We start from the raw sequence: 20248 nt of genomic DNA, 5'->3' as shown, positions 1-20248 counted from the left end.
AAGTAGAAAGAATCCCAATTTATCATGTGGCCAGGTTCAACAAACACTGCATCATGAACCGATAGCCCCTAACCAGGACGGCTGCAGGACCCTAAGTAAATACTCCCTTATACTTAATTGACTTAGAGAGAAATCTAATTTCCTGATCATTTGTGAACCTTCGCCCATCTGTGAATGACGATGGTTGTATATGTGTGACAAATATGAAGGGATATCTTAGATATTGATGGTAAAATGAATAAATGTTACCGTGTGCAACAAAGGGGGGAACAGAATAACCATCTGACACTGACTTACGGTCATTCTAATTCAGACCCGAGCATCGCTAAGAACTGCTTTCTTGCATACATGCAGCCCATCTATGTATTTAGAGATTTTTATGAAGCCTGAATGCATCAAGTATGCAGAAATATGGATTAAAAATTACTGGATGTAGCCAAGAGGAGAGCAAAAGTGAGGCAATAGAAGAACAACCATATAATTTACTGTGCTAGATACTTTCAGATAAACTGGTATTAAAGCTATCATAGTAATGATGAGAAGTAACTAGTCAAGCAACCGATTTATGATTTGTGAAGGGTATTCTCATTACCCTCTGTTTAAATGACTACTTGAGAGGCAAAAGACTTTGGAAGAAAAACCACTTATATTTTAAAGTCCCAGCAAACTAGTAACCTAGTTACTGGCATTCTAGATAAATACTTTATCTTCTATTGGGCGTTACCATGAGCTATGACACCAACAACCAGAGATGGCAAAGGTTTTTATCGTATTTGTCTTCGAGAAACTAGCTATGGTCATTTTGATACCAAGAACAAAGCAAAGCAAAACAAAACAAACAAAACAAAAACCATCTTGTTTTGGAATGTGTTACAATACAGCTTAAACATACAAAGAAAGAAATTTATGAAATCTGGACTCTAAGACTATCTCTGGAGGCTATTTTTGTTAATTACTATGTGTCCCACGTTGTGTTAGATATTTGCACTTATTTTTTTAAGGTAAATTGAAGAAAATTTGACTTACACAGAGATGAAAACTATCATCTATAATAAATGGCTCTAAGGACCCTAAAATGCTGAACTTCAGCAGAACGACTCGGAACAGCTATTCGTCAAGCATTCATTTTGGTTAAGGTAGTAACGAAGACTTCACTTTTCTTATGCTGGGAACCAGTAGCTGTAATGAGTTCTTTAAACAAAACTGCCAACCAAAATTCCCACAGTTCAATCATGGGATGTGGTAAGGTATTTTAAATTAATAATGACCTTGGTGAATCCAACCGGAAAGGAAATTTCTGGAAATAAAGTGTTCGATGCCTTCTCTCCCCACTAATTTCTTGGTTTAATTTATAGGGGGTGAGTGGTACATGGGATATGACTATAGTTGAATTATTTTAAGCCATCCATTTCAGGTGGCTTGGAAAGATGATAGAGGAGGGCAATGTATAAACGGAGAAACAAGGAGAAAAATTTTGTAGCAAAATGTTAATTGAAGGAGATAAATAATTTAAATTAGGTTTCCTCACTCTATCTTGGAGGCTATGTCACTCAAATATAGATAATACATAAATCTGGATGAAAACTATTATAACCTCAGACCATTACAAAGGAATTTTTTTTCTTGTCTGAAAGAAAATAAAAACTACACTTGCAAAAACTGCTTGTAAAATTCCACCGCTGAGATCTTTCACGTGCCTGGAGAAGGTAGAAGGGTCATAGATTGTGCCCTGAAAATTCCAACAATCATTGTCGTATGGGGAGGAATCTGACAAATTATTATTGTACCATCTGTTCGGTTTCCTGTAAGCTTAATTCTACCCTTCTGTTTACAGAAAATATGTGTTTATAACATAGAGAGGGGGGAAAACCCACCTCCTTTCAGGCTCCTGCAAGATTGGCTGGTCGGAAGAAACAAATTCCTCTGGCCACTGCAAGCTACTGAAGTCTCTCCACAGACTTTGGAGAATGAAATTGACAGTTGCTGTTGGTTTTTTTTTTTTTTTCCTGCAAACATATTTACTTTTTATTCATTATCATTCTTAGCTCCATCTAAACAATCTCTTCACTGTGATAGGTGATAAATGGGTCTGTAGCCATTGTATGTTTCAGGGTAACAGTCTATAAGGTAGGGATTCTATACCGTCATGCAGAGAATTTTATCTTGTTTGCTCAATAAACACATCTGTTGACCGTGCCCACATATTTTTACCCACATTTACCCGTTTTGAACAGAGCCATCCCCCATTCAGGAAGACAGCTTCTCCTGCAGTGTGCGAGGAATCTGCCACATCCCAGACTGCGGATTTCTCTCTCCTCCGAGCTGCCTGCCAGCCCTGGGGAAACCACTCCCCTCCTGCACTGGTACAAATATGCAGCGAGGCTTACAATAAGGTAACACTGGGCTGCATGGCAGTAACTCACGTGCAGGTATAAGATTAAACGATATAAATAAAAAGCCAGAAATCGTGATTAGCATTTAGAAGCAGCATCAGCAAATTTCAGACGGGGTAAGCCAGTGTCAGTAATCTAAAGACCGTTTAAAATACATTAGAAATATCTAGTTTCATCTCAGGGTAATTTGTTGGACATTTGATGCTTGAGTCTTTTGGAGGAAATCTAAATAAATTACTGTAAAATAGGATCAACAAGAATCAACAGTGATATAATCATAGATAGCCCACTTGTGTGCCTGCTTATAAAATACCTTCGAGTTCATTGAGAAGACAAGTTTCTATTTGAATATGTGTGTTGATTTGGGAAGGGCTATAAAAAAATGAATAGCCTTTCTCATTTTTCTAATATTAACTTTAATCTATAAACACATAATGAAAAAACACTAATTATGAATCTTTGTGAATTATTTCTATCGATAAGACAATATTTTGAAAATAAGCTAACTTTTTCATAATAGCTTTCACGGAATCCTGCCTTTCCACCAGGAGGATATTCTGTGGTTCTAGAGTCTCGTCGTGCCTTGGTTCTGCCCTTTTCGTGGAGGAAGCCATTTGAGCAAAGGGATGAACTAGGAAATCTGAGCTGCCTTCTTCCCTCTGTTCATTCTTGCTCCTTATGTGGGCTCTGCTCCTTAGGAGAGCAAGTAATATTGCTTTTTTTTTTTTTTTTTTTTTTTGAGTAGCTGCAGGATTCTAAGAATGAAAAGAACCCTGGGAGATACTGAGTACATATCTAAGCGTCTCCCTGGGAGGAGATTACATAATTGTATCTTCACCTCCCTCTTCTGAGAGTGAGGGGATTACTCTTAAAGTAATCTAAGCCTTCCTTATACATCTTTCATTAATGCAATGTTTAATTTATACACTCATGAATTAAGTAAAATACATCAGACAACAAATTTTTGAAATTTTAAAATCACCACTGAAGAGAGAAGAGAGCTGGTATTTTTGAAGACCCGTTAACGTGCCAAGGGAGAGGCTTTTGCTAACAGGATCTGCTATACCGCTTACACGTCCATCAAGCAGCTGCCGGTTTCCAGGGGAGGAGAGGGAGGCCCAGAGAAGCCAGGTGACTTTGGCCAAGCGGTACTAACTAATTCTTTTCAGGGCACCACACTGGAATCAAAAGTCAGAAAACACTATGAATCAAGGAAAAGCAGAAAACAAAGTCCTGCTGATCACAAAAGGCATCCCCACAGATAGTCATATGCTGTGTGACATTTGGGGCTAAAAATGAAGAACACATAATCTTAGTCTCAAACTGCAAACAAATCAAATGGAATGTTTCGACAGCTTCCTGCCATTACAAAATCTGAATGCTTTGGGGAGGGTCCTTTTTGCATTTCTATGGCCCTTATAGAAAAATCTTGGTATCCCCTTGGGGCTTCGAGTTCCTAAAAGCAAAGAATCCCCCTTTTTCTGTTTGTTTGTTTGTTTGGGGGGGGCAGATGTCGTTACTATGCAAATTTTCAACAAACCAGCAATGGGCAAAACTAGTTAAGCATACTTTTATCGGCAAGAGGAGAGTTTTTAAGTGTTTTTATGTACTGGGTACATTTTATTGCTCTTTTTTTTTCTTTACAATAAGACAAAAATCAATGACTGCTGTGTGAGTTTTATGAACTCTCATAAAGGCAGGAGAGTGTGGGTACACAAATATTTACACATCCGGTTTGCGTGCATAACATTTGTGGCCTCTCCCCGTGACAGTGAAGAATAAGTCACCACATCACGGTTCCGACCTCTGAGGACTTGGGCTTTTCACAGGTACCATTTCATCAACTTCCACCATGTTCTGGAAACATGGAGCGACGACGGTAAGTTTGCTGTTGCTGCTGCAGCCTGAGAAGAGAGCCCCAGAGAGGCTGATCTCTTTGCAGAGAATCACACAGAAGGTGCCAGGAGCCCCCAGGAAGGCACGGCAGGACACTTTCCAAAGACCATCTTACATTTTACAAAGAAGAAAGGAAAATACTGGATTCTGAAAGGCCAGAGAACGTGGTATAAACCCTCGAGGCCTCAGACGCTGGCGTATGCATATTGATTACGAGGTGAAGACACACTTTCTTACGTTGTAGATCGTGTGGCGACCCAGCTAGGCCATCTGCGTCACGAAAATGAAAACACACAGAGAAACACACACACGCAAGATGCCCGGTTGCCGCATCCAAGACTTTCGATGAAGACCAAAATACCATAAACGGTTGTGATAATTATGGAGGCCTTTGTTTTGGTTTGTATCTTCTTTGTCTTCGTTTGTCAAATTTTTTAACACTCAGGCCCAAAGAGGACCGGCATCCACACGTGCCCCCTGACGGCAGAGCGGGAGACGAGAGGCCCCTCTCCCGAGGCCGACGCAGCCAGCCCTCTGCCAGGGACCCCGCTCCTGCAACGAGCCTGGGAAGGCCAGAGGACACGAAGCAGAGGCCACGCTCAGCTGCCTGCAGACTTGATGGGAAATTGAATTCAGGTTTCGGTGCAGGTTTGCAAATATTGATTTTTTAAATAAGCTTTTAATTCTATAATAGTTTCTGATTTACCGAAAAGCTGTGAGGCCAGCACAGGGTTCCCAGATACCCCACGGCCAGCTTCCCCTACTGGCCGCTTACACGGGTCCGATGCATTCTTCCCAACCACTCAACCAGTATCGCTACATCATTATTCCTAAACGCCACAGTTTACTGAGATTTCCTTCATTTCCCTCTAATGTCCTTTTTCTGTCCCAGGATCCCATCCAGGACACCACAGTACATTTAGTTTTCAAGCGTCCTTAGGCTCCCAGTGGTTGTGACAATTTCTCAAGTTCTCCTTCTTTTGGATGACCTTGACAGTTTTGAGAAGGGTGTCAGGCATTTTGTAGAATGACCCTCCATTTTGTATTTTTCTGGTGTTTTCCTCATGGTTATCCTGGGGGTGTGGGTTTTGAGAAGTTTCTGATGGAGAAGGGAGGCCATTGTTTCCACCCCCCGGAGACCGCTTGAAGCCCCCTCCTATGAGGAGGACTCCAGAGCTACCCCGTGTGCTGTGGCACGGGCGCAGGGGACCTAGCCTTGTGACACGGCACATGCAATGAGAAATCGGAGCAGAAATCTTCTGAGGTTTTCTGGAAGGCTTTGGATTTCTTCATAAAGGTGCTCCCTGCTTTGTCTCTCCTCTCCCCTCTTGACGGAGAGGTGACATCTGAAGGCGAAGCAGCCATTCTGTGACCCAGACGCGGTGAGCATGAAGACAGAAGCCAACGTGTGGGGTCATGAGGCCGAAAGTCAGAGTAGGCCCCTTAGTCCCTGACGGCGTAAGGCTGCTACACGGCTCCTGCTGAGTCCATCCCAGACTTCTTGACCTATGACACAGGTTTTAGTCACCATGGTCAACACTTCTGTAACTTGTGGCCACTGAAAACTCTAACAGACTCATGGGAATGGAATCACCTAGACTTCCCTCCCTGTCCCGTCTCCAAAACACTAGGGCAACTGACATTGCCTATGAGCAGCCCTTGTTCACCATGTTGATATTGCTGTTAACTTCTCTCCAGTAAGCACCTTCCCCATGATTTGGAACACCTCACCTCCCAGGAAGATCCCAGAAATCATTTTTATTTCCTCCCTGGTGTTGCCAAATCCTGTTAACTAACTTCAACGCATTATGTTTTCTCACTTTCAAGCACTATTTCTCGCTTTATGACAACATTCTCCCTTTTATAGAACACCGAGGGTAACACTCGGCTCAGATCAGAGCAGCAAGGTCATCTCTGAGAGCCAGCTATCAGGGCTGTAAGCCTGTTCTTCTATTGCTGGAAAAATGACTCCCAATTTATCCACATGTGATTCAGTTCACAGCTCCTAGCTTCGATGAAACGATTGAGGCAACCCACCCAAAAATCAAATGGCAATCTCTTTTCCCTCACTTTTGTCCCATAATTGCTCTGTGGGCAAATACACTTTGAAAATATTATGGGAGAGGGGCATCTACCTGGGTGGCTCAGTCAGTTAAGCATCTGCCTTTGGCTCAAGTCATGATTCCAGGGTCCTGGGATTGAGCCCCCCCATCGGGCTTCTCCCTCTCCCTCTGCTGCTCCCCCTGCTTGTGCTCTCTCACTCTGTCAAATAAATAAATAAAATCCTTAAAAAAAAAAAAAGAAAATATTATGGGAGAAACATTAAGTGCTGAAATCTTCTGCCACCAAATGTCCTGCTGAATTCTGGAATGCCATGACTATCTAGGCTCAGAGTCAGCCAATGGCTGCACACCCTTAGATGACCATGTCCTTAACCCAGAACCATGATCTAGCCTGAACGACATCTGGCACCCCCATGTACGGAGGCCTTGGTACACGAGTTATTGAGGAAACAAACATTAAAATCTTCTCTTCCTTCCTTGTTGGATTGTTTGGATTCATAAGCCTCTTACTAACACTCCTTAATAACGAGCAGTTAGACTTAATGAACGTCTCTACTGGAACATCTCTGCAGGGGTTCCTTAAGGCACTGCAATTCTTCAGCAGTGAACCAGTTTGATCCTCATGAAACATTCCCACGGGGTACCCTCAAACTCTTGGCAGGTGTGATCAGTTTGGAAAGGTTGGGGTGTTGACGTGGAGTCACGGCCTGTAGGTTGGGCTAACAGAGCCACGCCCCTCCACTAAAGGCCGACAACATGCCCTGTATTTCCGTGAGCGCTTTGCTGCGTCCTGGCAAAGTGCAGCTGTATTCAAAGTTTAGTTTTTTTCTAAGGTTTAATGTTAGAACTTTGTCTTCTTCTTTTTTTAATCTTTCCTGAACCCCAGTGGAAAACAACCTTTTGCTGTGAAAAGTAATTCAACCAGATATCTTCGAAATCTTAATAGGTAAAGTGGATTGACCTCAGTTCATCTTCATGGAGCTTAGGACAAATTGATCAATTTTCTTTCTAAATAATTACCATTTGGATGTTGATTTTGCTTTCCTAGGATTAGCACATTGAAAGTCTGTGTTTGAGAATGTTAATACAGTGCCGCTGAGAGCATAGACCACGTACCAGAGCACAAGTAATATGTTTCGTAAGCCCGAACCAGGTCTGAAAAATGACAAATATTACCGATTCTTTTGTTCAGAAACTTAAAAAACAAGAAGGAAATCTCTAAAGTAAAAGTTGTAAAACTGATATCTTAACACACACGTGCGCGATAGGGAAGAAACTTCCGTAAGGCATACTAAGCACCAACCACTGAAGAAAACTCGTCGGAGCCCCTAAGAGCCAGGCTTGTCTTTGGAACAGGAAGAGCCCCAGTGTGCAGTCAGTCCTGGCATCTCGTCAGTCCTCAAATACCTTCTCATCAATACGACATTCTTCAAATTAGAATTGTGTTTATTTAAAATGTTACATGCGATTGTGGGCTAATACGTAATAAATCCTATTGGAGATGAACAATGCTTAACAGAGTGCCTGCCCTACAGAAGTTCACAGTCACGACAGGGGGAAATCCGTGTGTCATCAGCAACCGTAGGTCACTGTGTGTGAAGTACCACGAGAACACATACACCTGCAGAGAGTGAACGTACAGCTGGGATGAAAGCATCCATGTGAAAATCTCAAGATCAGCCCACTTTTACCGATATGTTGCCGACGATTATGATCGGGATACACAGTAAACAATTCTAAATATCATCCAACTCACAAATGATCTACTTTGTGTTTTTTTTAATTTAAATTCAATTAGCTAACATAGAGTACATCATTAGTTTCAGATGCAGTGTTCAATAATTCATCAGTTGCGTGTAACACCCAGTGCTCGATCTGCTAACTCTGCAGGGCAATCATCCCCTTTGCCAGCTCCCCTACAATTTCCCACAGTGCCAAACTAAGAAACACCGTATCTACACAGTGTTCCTTTGAAAGACACACCTAGAGCTCTTCTCATAAAATCAATATTATAAATGGACTAATCCTTCAACCACTATATCTTTTTTCTTTTCTCTTCTCTTTTCTGAGAGGCGTTTATGATCATACGTTCTTGTCAATTGATGCAAGATGAGAAATACCCCTGCGAACCTTATTTCTATTTTCTGGAAACAGGATTTAGGAGTGAAAGCCACGCCTTCGTAAGCTATGAGCGGTTCTTCCTTGGAAGGTTGCTTGTTCTCTCCCTCTGCTTTCTCATCTGTAAAATGCAACTAAGACCTAACTCAGATGGTTATCTGAGTGAATAGAAGTAAAAGAAAGAAAATAAAAATCCCTCCAGATCCCCTGAGCAGAAGTGTGTGCATTACCTGATGACACGCGGCTTCCTTTCTTCTTCATGAGCACTTAGTAGCTGTTTCTCTTCACAAAATGTAAGTATGCTCTGTAATGTCCTGTTCCCACCGCCTTCCCATGTAAGAAGGTATTGTGACTATTTACCCGTTTAGGCATATAATCTTCTGTAGGAATTTTCCACTAGCCCTATTCATACAGCTGGAATAGCAGTGTCAAACCATAACCAACATTCACATCTTTAATACTTTTCCAAATTTTGTCCCAGTCAAGACTATAACAATTGACACTACCCCCAGAAGGGTGGGGAGTGCTGGTTTTTCCACACCATCACCAACATTATATATTATTACTTTTTAATCTCTTAAATGTTATTGATTACTAAAAGGCCATTTATATGTTATCTCTTGGTCAGTTATGTTTATTGGCCACTTCTCGGCTCTCTATATTTATTCTTTGGTAAATTGACAATGTTCATCGTTTACCATCCGAAGCACCTCTCATCCTCTCGGCCACGAATTCTTCAGTTCCGCCACCATTGATGTCTGGACTGTTCTCTCCACTCCTGCTCTTGTCCCTGAGGGTCTTCGGTCCCCATGTGTCTGAGCCTCTCAGTTCAACGTTCTCTCGACCAGTCACCCCTTCTTCCCCTGCCTCTGCTAAGAAACCTCCTGGTCGCACACTGCCGTCCTCATCACTGATAACTGGACCATTTCTGGAATCTGTGCTTCAAGGATCCCACCCAATGGCCGTTACTTCTACTCCCAGCTGTGCTCTCCAGAATCGCACTCAAGCAATATTTGTTTACTGTTCACCTCAGTAGGCATTTCATGGAAGTGATTACCAAGCAAACATAATTTTAAAAAGTCTTTAAACTAAACTAATATCATCTCTTTATGTTAAAATGAACACGGAAATCCCATCCATACTAAGAATTGAACATGTCTACTATGGACCAACCCAGTCATTGTACCCAAAGTCATCTGGGCAACCACGTCTACTTTCCAAATTTGAATTGTGCATTTTCTTCATCACATGGTTTGCAAAAAACTTTGAGGTCCCATTGGGTTTAATTGAAATTTGGATTATTATTTTTTCTTTTGTCCATACATCTTCTCTGTCCATTGAACTAGTCTGGGAGAGATAGAAAGTATCTGATTTCCTCTTTCCCCATGGCTAATGTATCGTGTGGGTGCCACGATGGTCTGAAAGTGGCCTGTTGGTCTGCAGGGTGTGACTTGATGAGACCCATGGGTGTTCCCTTTTCTCCCAACCCTCCACCACTCCACATCGCTTTCAGATCAAATCAACTTAGCACATCTAACATTTTGACACAGTCTCACTCGTTTTCATCCTCATATTTTTCAAAAGTCTTGTTAATCTCCTACGGTCTTCTAAACCTATTGATAAACTCCCATTTTAGAATTACAGAGTTAGTACCTGTGACAAATTATTAAGTCACTATTCTAGGCACCATGAGAAGCTAGAAAATATTTGAAGTGTCTTTCTCTATATTCAAAATACATAAAATTAAGAGTTAAGACAAACACATGAAGTTACATAAAAGTCAGAACTGACATGGAATAATTACAAGTGTCTATGCACATTTGATTATATATGTGTATTATCGATTTAGATACACAGCTATGCGTACGTAGGTGAATACATATGACATAAAGCTTATTGTGTATGTTTCTGTGTGTGGCTGTGTGTACATGCATGTGTGAAATGTGTTACTAATGTAACCATAGTGATGAGGTGAGATGATACAGCAGTAAGAAAACTAGAAAATGGTATATTTGGCTCACGTTCTGTGTAACTAAACTGAAGTCTACTTCTCAATATGTGTTTGGCTGAATGTGGAAACATATTAAAAGGAAGTACACTGTAATAAAAGTATTCATTCAGAGGGTCCAAATCTTCTTTGCGTTACTTCTTGAAAGTTTTCATATTTAATCTAAGCTATCTTCTTCACTTTGCTCTAGAAAATTTTTACATTATTTTATTAAGAAAAAGTAAGAAAACAGCAAATGAGGATTTATTCTGTGATCTTGGAAAGTACAATTTTCCTTCGTGAAACACCACCCAAGAATCACCTGGGCTTTAAGGCTTTCTTCTTTCTCTACTCGGCTGATGCAAGTAAGAACAGAACGACGTGTGTGCACAGAGCTTCCCCCCTTCGGGTGTGTGTGGGCCAGGGTACAAGAGAGGCAGGTCTCCTGTGCGCCTTCGTGCGGGGCTTCATCAGAATGCAAGATGCCACGTCACCACGAGCTAGCCGACGCTCGTGGCCCAGGCTGGCTCCCTGGCCACGAGCAATGAGCGCGCCTCACACGGTGGCAGGGTTAGCTGCAAGCCCAAGTCAGTGGCAGGGGACCAGCAATGAGCCTCCTGGTGCCTCCCGACGGCTGCCCTGTCTCTCTGAGGGTCTAGCACCTGCTTCCGAGCGCTCAGTCGCAGTGACTTTGACCTTTGGGCCTAGGCTAGGCTGTTTTGGTCATGAGATGTACGTATTCTTCCAAAGAAGTAATCAGTGTCTCCGTAACTGAGGTACTTATGAGACAAGAATTTTAAAAACAGATTGTTCTTTCAAAACCACGGAATGTCGAGGAGGTGGGCTCCAATGGCCTCCTCCCTAGCAGGCAGCCTCTAGCGCGCGTCCTCCTTGCCTCCCGGGGGGAAAACTGGGAGCTAGGGAGGGAAAACCACCAACTCACCTATTCCCCGCTTCTAAAATTCTTACTTCTAAACTTCGAGGGGTGTGTAAATTGAACTCTCCAAGCACCTTCTCCCCTGAAATTTCAGCTGTGCGCAAAACACAAGACTGTTTTCGCGGGGCTGTGGAAGGATTGGGGACAGTGATAGCAAAGCGCTCTCTGCTCTCACGTTGTCAGAACATCTCCTCCACATGTAGCACATTCCCCTAGACGTACCTGCAATAGGAAAAACTGAACGTTAAAGGGCACGGTTTTTCAAAACCCTGGCTTGGGGAGGTCAAAGGTCAACGTGCAGGCTACCCAGAGAGCGGGCCCATGATTCAAGGCTGGTTTTTAAATGGATTTGATAAAGACTTGTAAAAAAGCCAAAAGAGAGGCTGCAATTTTAATGCTAAGTGGATTTGCATTGGAAAAATGCCCAAGGGCCATGTCTAGCACAGTCACTTACTAATGAGTGACAGGAGATCGATGGGGAGGAGTGCGGAGCAGCTCTGTCACTGGGACGCCTGGCTGGATGTGACCAGCGTTAAGCAGCATCGCTGGAGAAGTGGTGTACAGCCGAGCCCTCGTGCCCAGGCTTCCCTTGGCTCACGTGGCCGGCGATGCCATCCTGTCAGCTCCTGGGGACAGGCAGAGGCCACCTTCCAGAGCTTGAAGGGACAGAGCAGTTTGGCAAGGTTTTACTGGGTCTTCAACACTCTGAGGCCACTGCAAAATAAATTAAATATTCCCGAGCACCCCTTTGCTCCAAGCACCGTGAAAGCCTGGTGATGTGGAGGGGACCGGGAGCTGCTCCAGGACCAGAGGCTCATGGCCTCTCTTAACACTGCAAGGGGGTGCCCTGGCAGGGTACCCGGTCCTCCCCTGCTCGCAGAGCCTGTGGCCACGGGGTCAGTTTAAACTCCGTGTCCCCCAGCAGACATACCCAGAGGCCTTTTGCTGGTTCCTGTAGACTCATCATCTCTCTAAGGGAGCTGGTCCCTCCCCAGAAGCAACAGCCTGCAGAGCGTCTGGCCCATGCCCCATGGACACGGAGGCCTAGAAGGAAGAGTGCCATCTAATTAAGCTTCTCCTGCAACCGTAAATAAAAGGAATAAGGGAGAAACATGCCAAGGCTTGTCGTTGGGGTTATTTGCTTATATCAGAAACAGTAACAGAACAAATAGAACCCCAGGGGGGAACACAGGTCTGGTTTTCTCTACTCAAAATTCATAAGGAAACATTAAAAAGAGAGAGGAAAAAGCACAGAGGCAATTTTTCTGAGATCACCGTAGGAAGGGGAGCTAAGGCAATGGGACCGGATGCACACAGGCCAACTTCCAGGCTGAGACTCCGGGGGTCGTCAGGGGCCATTTGCTCCACAGAGAAAAATCTGTGACCAGCTCCCTGCACACAGGATTCTCTGTGTTCAGAGACGAGACTGGTATCAGGGAGAGGCCATTTTGAATTGATCAGCTAAAGTTCACATAGTGCTTTGAACACAAAGAGAACTACATAACGGTTACTAATATGTGGAGATGTTATTAATAAGTTAATATGTTTTTTAAGTGTTTGGTTAAGTGTAATGCAGCGCGTCCTCCCTAGTGACTTGGCAGGAAAAGCCAACGGCAAGGAAACCCCTGCAGGCACTCAGATTCTTGCTCCCTTGATGGCCTTTCTCTCCCACCATCCTGGGCACGTGACCTGGGCATGGGGCTCGGGTCTCACACCCAGAGTGATGCCTCCGTGGGGCACCACTTGTCCTACACTTGGGAACAAGTTTGCCAAGAGTGCTGCCTGATAGGAGGCTAACGAAAACTTGCTTTAGATATTTGTTTCTGAGTTATTGTTTTAATTGTCAGGAAGTTTCCTCTGATTAAATCTGCCCCATCCTTAACAACGGACTTGCCCTTAAGACCTTCTTATTCCATTGTAAATAAATTATTTGTAGCAATTTCTACTACTCTTGGAATACATGACGGACTGCCTCCTGCACCATGCGTCCAGCAAGCTGACTTTGTACCTCACACGTGCACCAAAATTCCGGGTAGCCTAGTGGCCTCACTGCCTCACGTTTTCATCCCGATATGAGCTGACACCAGTCAACAATTGTATCTTAAAATTGTTCCCATTCTTCAAGCTCAGTTCATGTCTTCCTCCATCACACCTTTCCAGATCTTCCTACCTGGAAATTGTCTCATCCCTCTGTGGCCTCCGGCAGACGTTTCTATAAACGATTCTATGTCACTTACACCTTCACTTTCTTGTTCCTGATGCTCTGCAAAGCAAAGGCTATGCCTTGCTCATTGGTTTATTGTAAAATACCTTACATATAACAGGTTCTCAATGAATATTCAATTGCTAATTTCAGAAGTAAAGGATGTATTTACTCTAAAAAACTTTTGAATCTTAAACATAACTACTAGGACATCTGTAGCAACCCCAAGGAAGACTAATATTCTAGGTCTTCACTCTGCAGAATGACACATGAACATAAGAAATCCTGTATTACCGACAGAACCGAAGCAGGCTCCCAGGGAAACGGCACACTGAGACGCATAGAGGGGTTGTCTCCAAGCACAGAATGCTGGGTGAAATATGAAAGTTTTTAAGAAATCATATCACCTTTGGAAGAAAGGGCAATCTTAAGGTTCCAGAAATGAAGAAAGAAATCAAGGATGGGGTGGAAAGCAGACCCCAGGGCTGCTGTTACCTGAGGTCTCCAGCCCCTCTGGCAAGGAGCTGTGTGTTCTGCTGCTGTTACCTGAGGGCTAGGCTTCGGAGGGCCAGGGGTGAGCTGGGAGTACCACTCAACAGCTGGTACTGGAAAACGGCAAGGAGGCTGGCCACCGGTGGGACCCGGAGTGGAAGAGGAAAGTCATCTGGGAGAAATCAAAACTCTCAGAGTGGTGTTTGGCTTTGCGTGCACATGGAGGGAACTCTGAACCAAGATGCAACCATAAATGTTGGTCTACAACCATTGAAACCCGTTGGGACCAAGCAGAGCAGAAAAGCAAAACACAACACAACCTAGAGGAAACAGGACCATCACAGAACAGACAACCCCCTCAGAAGAGCAACTCACAATAAAAAAAATTTCAAACCATGTGTGTGATGAAGCAGGATGAGGGAGAGTCAGCAGATCGAATCAGGAGAAGAATCAAGATCCTTCAAGAAGCAGAAATAATACAGCCACAAATATGAAATAACATTTGAAGTTTAAGATGGTTATAAAGATTTACAAAAATAAAAACCCATAATAAGAAATAGATAGAACCTAATTCCCTCTCCCCCAATTCAACTTTGAGTATGGTCCGCACCTACTGACTTCCTTCCCAAGAGTCCTGGCAGATGTGATGACATAAGCTTACAGTATTCACTATATGGACAGCACCACTGTGGCCCAGTGATCAAGGTTGACATTGTCAATAGTAAGTGATGTCAATAAGAGGGAGCCTTGACATAATAGAATGGAAATTGCACTTTCCCTCCCCGAAATCCATAACTCTGGTGTAATCATTGGAAAACACCTGATAAATCTCAACTGAGGGACATCCTACAAAATACCTGACCAGTCTTCTGCAAAATGGCCAAGGTTATCAGAAACAAGAAAAGTCTGAAAACCTTCACAGCCAAGAAGAGCCTAAGGACACAGGATGCATCCCCTGAATGGAATGCAGGAACAGAAAAGGGACATTAGGAAAAACTGCCAGAATCCAAATAAGTTGTGGAATTTAGTTGGTATGTCTAGCAATGCACCAACATTGGTCTCTACTGTGACAGATGTACTATGCTAATGGAAGATGTAACAACAGGGAGAAGGGACTCTGCACTATCTTTGTAACTTTTCCATCAATCTGAATCTATTACAAAACAAAATTGATTTTAAAAAAAGAGGAGGCAACTCTGACAGCCATCAACTAGACCTTCTGAAAAGATTACCAATAAAACAAATACAATCGCTGAGAGAAAATCGCATAACACAATCACTGCCAGAACAATTGAATGATACATTTGAAGTACTGAAGGAAAACAAAAATGTAAAACCCTATATCCTTCCAAACAATCTCATGAATCTGAACAAAATAAGTTTATTTGCAGACAAACAACCGCCAATAGACATTGTCATTTACAGACACTTGTTAGAACTTCCAGCACTAGAAGCACATCTCAGGAAAAAGGCAAGTGAACAGAAGAAAGAGCAGGTGCAAATGATAGTGAGAGGAAGGAAACGTGATGTCTAAATAAGCATTTACTGTGAATAATAATAATGAATTTGGAAAATAGGGGTTACATATGGTATTAGAAAATTAGTAGACAACAATAGAAACAGGAAGGGGGATCAATGAAAAACCTTTTTAGGATCCTTGGATTGTTAAAGAAGAACACATGGATATTCATTGTTTAGACTTCGTTATGTCAAGAACACTTGTGAAAATATGGTGTCAACACTAAAGAACTAGAAATGCAATATACAACTTGAGAGTTGGTATAATGAGGTTTCTTAAGAATATGGCCTCATGACAAGTCTTTAATGTAACATTAGCTGAGTCACTTACTCCTCCCATATCAGTTTTCTCATCTCTAAATAAAAATAATAATCAGAGATAGCGCATAGTGTTGTGTTGAAGGTTCACATATTATGATGTTCTTAACACACAATAAGCTCTTATCAAATCTTAGCTATTGTTATTGCAAGCTGCAAACAAGTTTGGGAAGAAGGAAATAGAAAGAAGATGGGATGGATCCAATAGGACATGGGAAAAGTAGCCAAGAAAGAGCCTGCTAAATGGAAAACATAAAATATGATGACAGAAGTCTGTTCAAATATGCATCAATTGAACAACAAATATAAGTGGGTTATATTTATACATTAAAAGACTCAGATTTTCAGACTGGATAATAAACAAAATCCAGCTGTAAGAATAACCAGCTATAAGAAAAACCATTTCCTATGACACCAAAAGATTGACTGTAAAGGATAGAAAAAAGGGTCCGATTCAAGCTGGTGTGGCACCATCAGTATTAGACAAAGCTGACTTTAGGGCGAAAATTATTATTAGGGATAAAGAGGGTACTGCATACTAATTGTATTAGTCAGTGTCCTCCAGAGAAACAGGATGTGCCTATACAGAAAGAAAGAGATTTATTTAAGAAGTTGACCCACCATATTATGGAAGCTAGCAAGTCTAAAATCTTCCAAGCTTATGTCCCAATTCAAGTTCAAAGGCTGGCAGCCGGCTGTGGATCCAGGAAGAGCTGATGTCCTAGTTTAAAGGCAATCAGGCAGAAGTCTCTTACTGGGGGAGTGTCAGCCTTTTGTTCTACTCAGGTCTTCAACTCACTGAGTATGATCCACCTGTATTATGGAGGGAAATCTCCTTTACTTAGTATACTTATTTAAGTGTTGCCTTCATCCAAAAACACCTTTAAAGAAACTGCCAGCATGACATTTGACCAAATTTCTGGCTACCCCATGGTCCTGGCAAGTTGTAACACAAAATTATTAATCACAGAGTCCAAACGCAATCTGCTGTCAGAATTCCATCCTGCTTAAGGGAGGTCACTCCTTGTTCTGTTAAGGCCCTCAGCTGATTGGATGAGGTCCACTTATCCATGTTAGGAAGGGCAATCTGCTTTACTCAAAGTCCACTGACTTAAATATTAATCTTATCCAACTAAGCACCTTCATGGAAACATCCAGAATAATGTTGACCAAATATCTGGACACCATGGCCTGGTCAAGTTGAAGCATAAAATTAACCATCACGATAATAAGAGAAACAATACACCAGAAAGATGAAGAGCCCTGAAGTTGTGTTCTCTTAACAAAGGAACTGTAAGTCTACAAAGAAAAATTTGGGAGCCCTGGAGGAGAAATTAAAGTGAAAAACCCACAAACATTGTGAGAGATGGTAGCACACTCTTTTTAGAAGCTGATATATCAAATATTGGCAGAAATTTGGTGTATTTTGAATATCAGTTTTTAAATAAAGAATTTGTAAAAATTTTTTTAGGGAGAAAGGGAGAGTGAGAACATGCAAGTGGGAAGGAGGGGCAGAGGGAGAGGAGAGAGAGAATCCCAAACAGGCTCCATGCCTAGTGCAGAGCCAAACATAGGGCTTGATCTCACAACCCCAAGATCATGACCTGAGTTGAAATCAAGAGTCAGAGACTTAACCAGCTGAGCCAGCCAGGTGCCCCTTGAATATCATTTTTTAACCAATTGATCCAAGAAAAATATGGAGAGCCCTACCCCCAACATTTAGAAAATACAAATCTTTTTCATGTGCACCTGAAACTTAAAACTTTTTAGAAAATGAGCACATACTTTGCTGAAGAGAATTTTTCACTTAAATGTCATACAAACATATTATTTGACCCTAAAACAATACAATTAAAAATTATTTACATATAGACAGAGAACCACCCCTCTCCTGATTCCTTGTATTTTTAGAAATTAAAAGCACATATCCTGAAACAAAATAAAAATGATTGATCCATTACTTTCTTGGTAAATCCAAGGAACACAACCAAACCCAATAAATTCATGGCATTATAGCTACATCTTTATGTAGATTTATGTTCAGCACGTGGAATATTAGAGTCTGGCCAAAAATTTTACCAATTTACACACGTTGTAGGCTGTCAAAACCTAGGACTTTGACAACTGGTCGTAGGTGTAGGTATTAAGTGTCCGTTGTGTACCGCTCTGACACAGAAGAGCTTGCTATTGGATGGTCTCTAACAGATGTTAAATCTCATTTTCAGAGAAGTTGGTGAAAGTCAGTATTGACCAGTCAACACAGAACCACAGAAAACAGACTGAGGAAATGTCTGGAGCAGACATTGGAGCAGACAGAGGACCCATGACAACTAAGTGAAATGCAGGATCCTGGGTTGGAATTTGGACCAGAAAAGGGACATGAGTGAGAAAACTGGGAATATTTATACAGAGCATATAGGTGGGTTCATTATGCATTAATGTCAATTCTCCCCGTTTTGATCATTGTTCTAGGGTTTATGAACTGTTAACATTAGGGGAATAGGTATGGGGAGTTGGGCGTGGTTTTTTTTTTTTTTTTATAGCTTCTCTGTAAGCCTAAATCCAAAATTATATAAAACTAAAAGATTTTCTAAGTTGATCTTTATAATTCAAAGTTCGCTCTTCCCCAATTCTTCCAAGTGAAACATTTTTTTTCCTTCTTGTATTGGGGAAATTTCACCAAGTTCAAAATAGGGAGAGAGAGCTTCATACTGCAATGTGTGTACCTTTATGGTTACAAAGCCACAAGGACATTGCCGGTGAATTCAGCAGAGCAGAGTTAATCTGTTAGGAAAATAAATTGTGATCTCTGCGGAAGAGGAGTGATTTTGGAAGTTTTATTTACTCCTTATCTCCCATAGATCAGTGGTCTCCAAATCAATTTGAATAGCACACTGTTAAAAATCGTACGCAGAGCCCAAATGTGTAAAACAGATCAAACCAAAGGTGTTCTCATCAGAGCTGGGGGCCGGTTGAGCTTCTGGGATGGAGCCTCCCTGCATGCCATCTCCCGCCCACACACTAGACTGCTGAGGCATGGTTCCAGAACATTCTGGAGCAGCCTGAAAAACACTACCACAGAAGAGGATTCACACTCTGCTAATGATGAACACACATGAACCCTGATAATGACGTTAAGGGGGCTACTTAGCAGACTCCCCGGGAGCACGGCTGTCAGGTAAGGGATCAGATTGCTCTCTCTTGCCTCCCTGAAGAATCGCATTCTATGGGGACGCCACTGCGTGAGCAACGCAAAGGTCAATCCCACGCGTGTTCTCAGCCGCCAGGTGTGCGCTCCGGGCGCTAACTAGCCATATGCGTGTGGATGAGTCTGCGCATGTGCACTTTCAGCCACGTAAATGAACTCGATAAGAATCGTATCTTGTGGGGTTTTTTGTTTTGTTAAAAAGGAGGAAAGTCATGCGGCTTGGCATAAATACTAAAGAGAAGGGAGGGCTCTGTAGAAATCAATCTCCTGCTTTTATATACTCCCAAATTACACTCCTCAAGAGGGAGCCCCCAGCAGCACTGTCAGTCGTGATAAAGCGATCAGTCTGAGATTTATTACGAGTTTTCTTTTCATGTATTCAATGACGAACGTCCCACAGGTGTGTTTATATTACCAGGGATAGATGAAGATTAATTGTGTGCCCAGGTGCTGAAATGCATTGACATATTTTCTAAGATTTAAGTTGTGTTAAGTCTAATGCTTTAAAAAAGGTGGGATGGTGGGGGGAATGCCCAGGATTCTCAGAGAGAAGGAATATGGGATCTTCAAGGACTAAAAGAAAAAGCAAACCAACTATTACTTACCTTTGGGAAATATGAATCCGACTGTCACCTTGAGCCCTAAGATATTATTTCCGGATACCCAGAAGGTCACAATTGAAATCTTTTGAGGTTGAAAAACACCCCGTTCCCTTAGCCTCCCCACCCAGTTTGGTGTCCTTACTCCTGAAGCCAAGACTCCACGGCCCCAGACCCAGGAAGGAAAAGGATTAGCTAGCATTTAAATACAAGTGACTTTAAGCACAAAGAAAAGTTAGGCTAAAATCCTCGGATCTTTTTTCTTAACTGCATTTGTTACTTCAGCGAGAATAGCAGAGCTCCTTCTTGCACATCTTCCCTTTACCAACGTCTGAAGGCTGAGTGTTGTCTTACATCGTGCAAGACTTACTGCTCTAGCAGCTCTCTCCCATAGAGCTCTGCAGGGCAGAGATGAGTCCATTTCTGTTTTTGTTGTTTTAGGGACACGTCTAGGGGATGACAAGTAGTAGGTACTAAGGCTGTGTGTTGTGAGAAGGCTCTGTAGAACTCCATGGT

Source organism: Ursus americanus, chromosome 19, assembly GCF_024610735.1.
Source record: "Ursus americanus isolate L20-20 chromosome 19, mUrsAme1.1.p, whole genome shotgun sequence".
NCBI lineage: Eukaryota > Metazoa > Chordata > Mammalia > Carnivora > Ursidae > Ursus > Ursus americanus.
The sequence above is the reverse complement of the archived record's forward strand: the minus strand, read 5'-3'. Positions refer to the sequence as shown.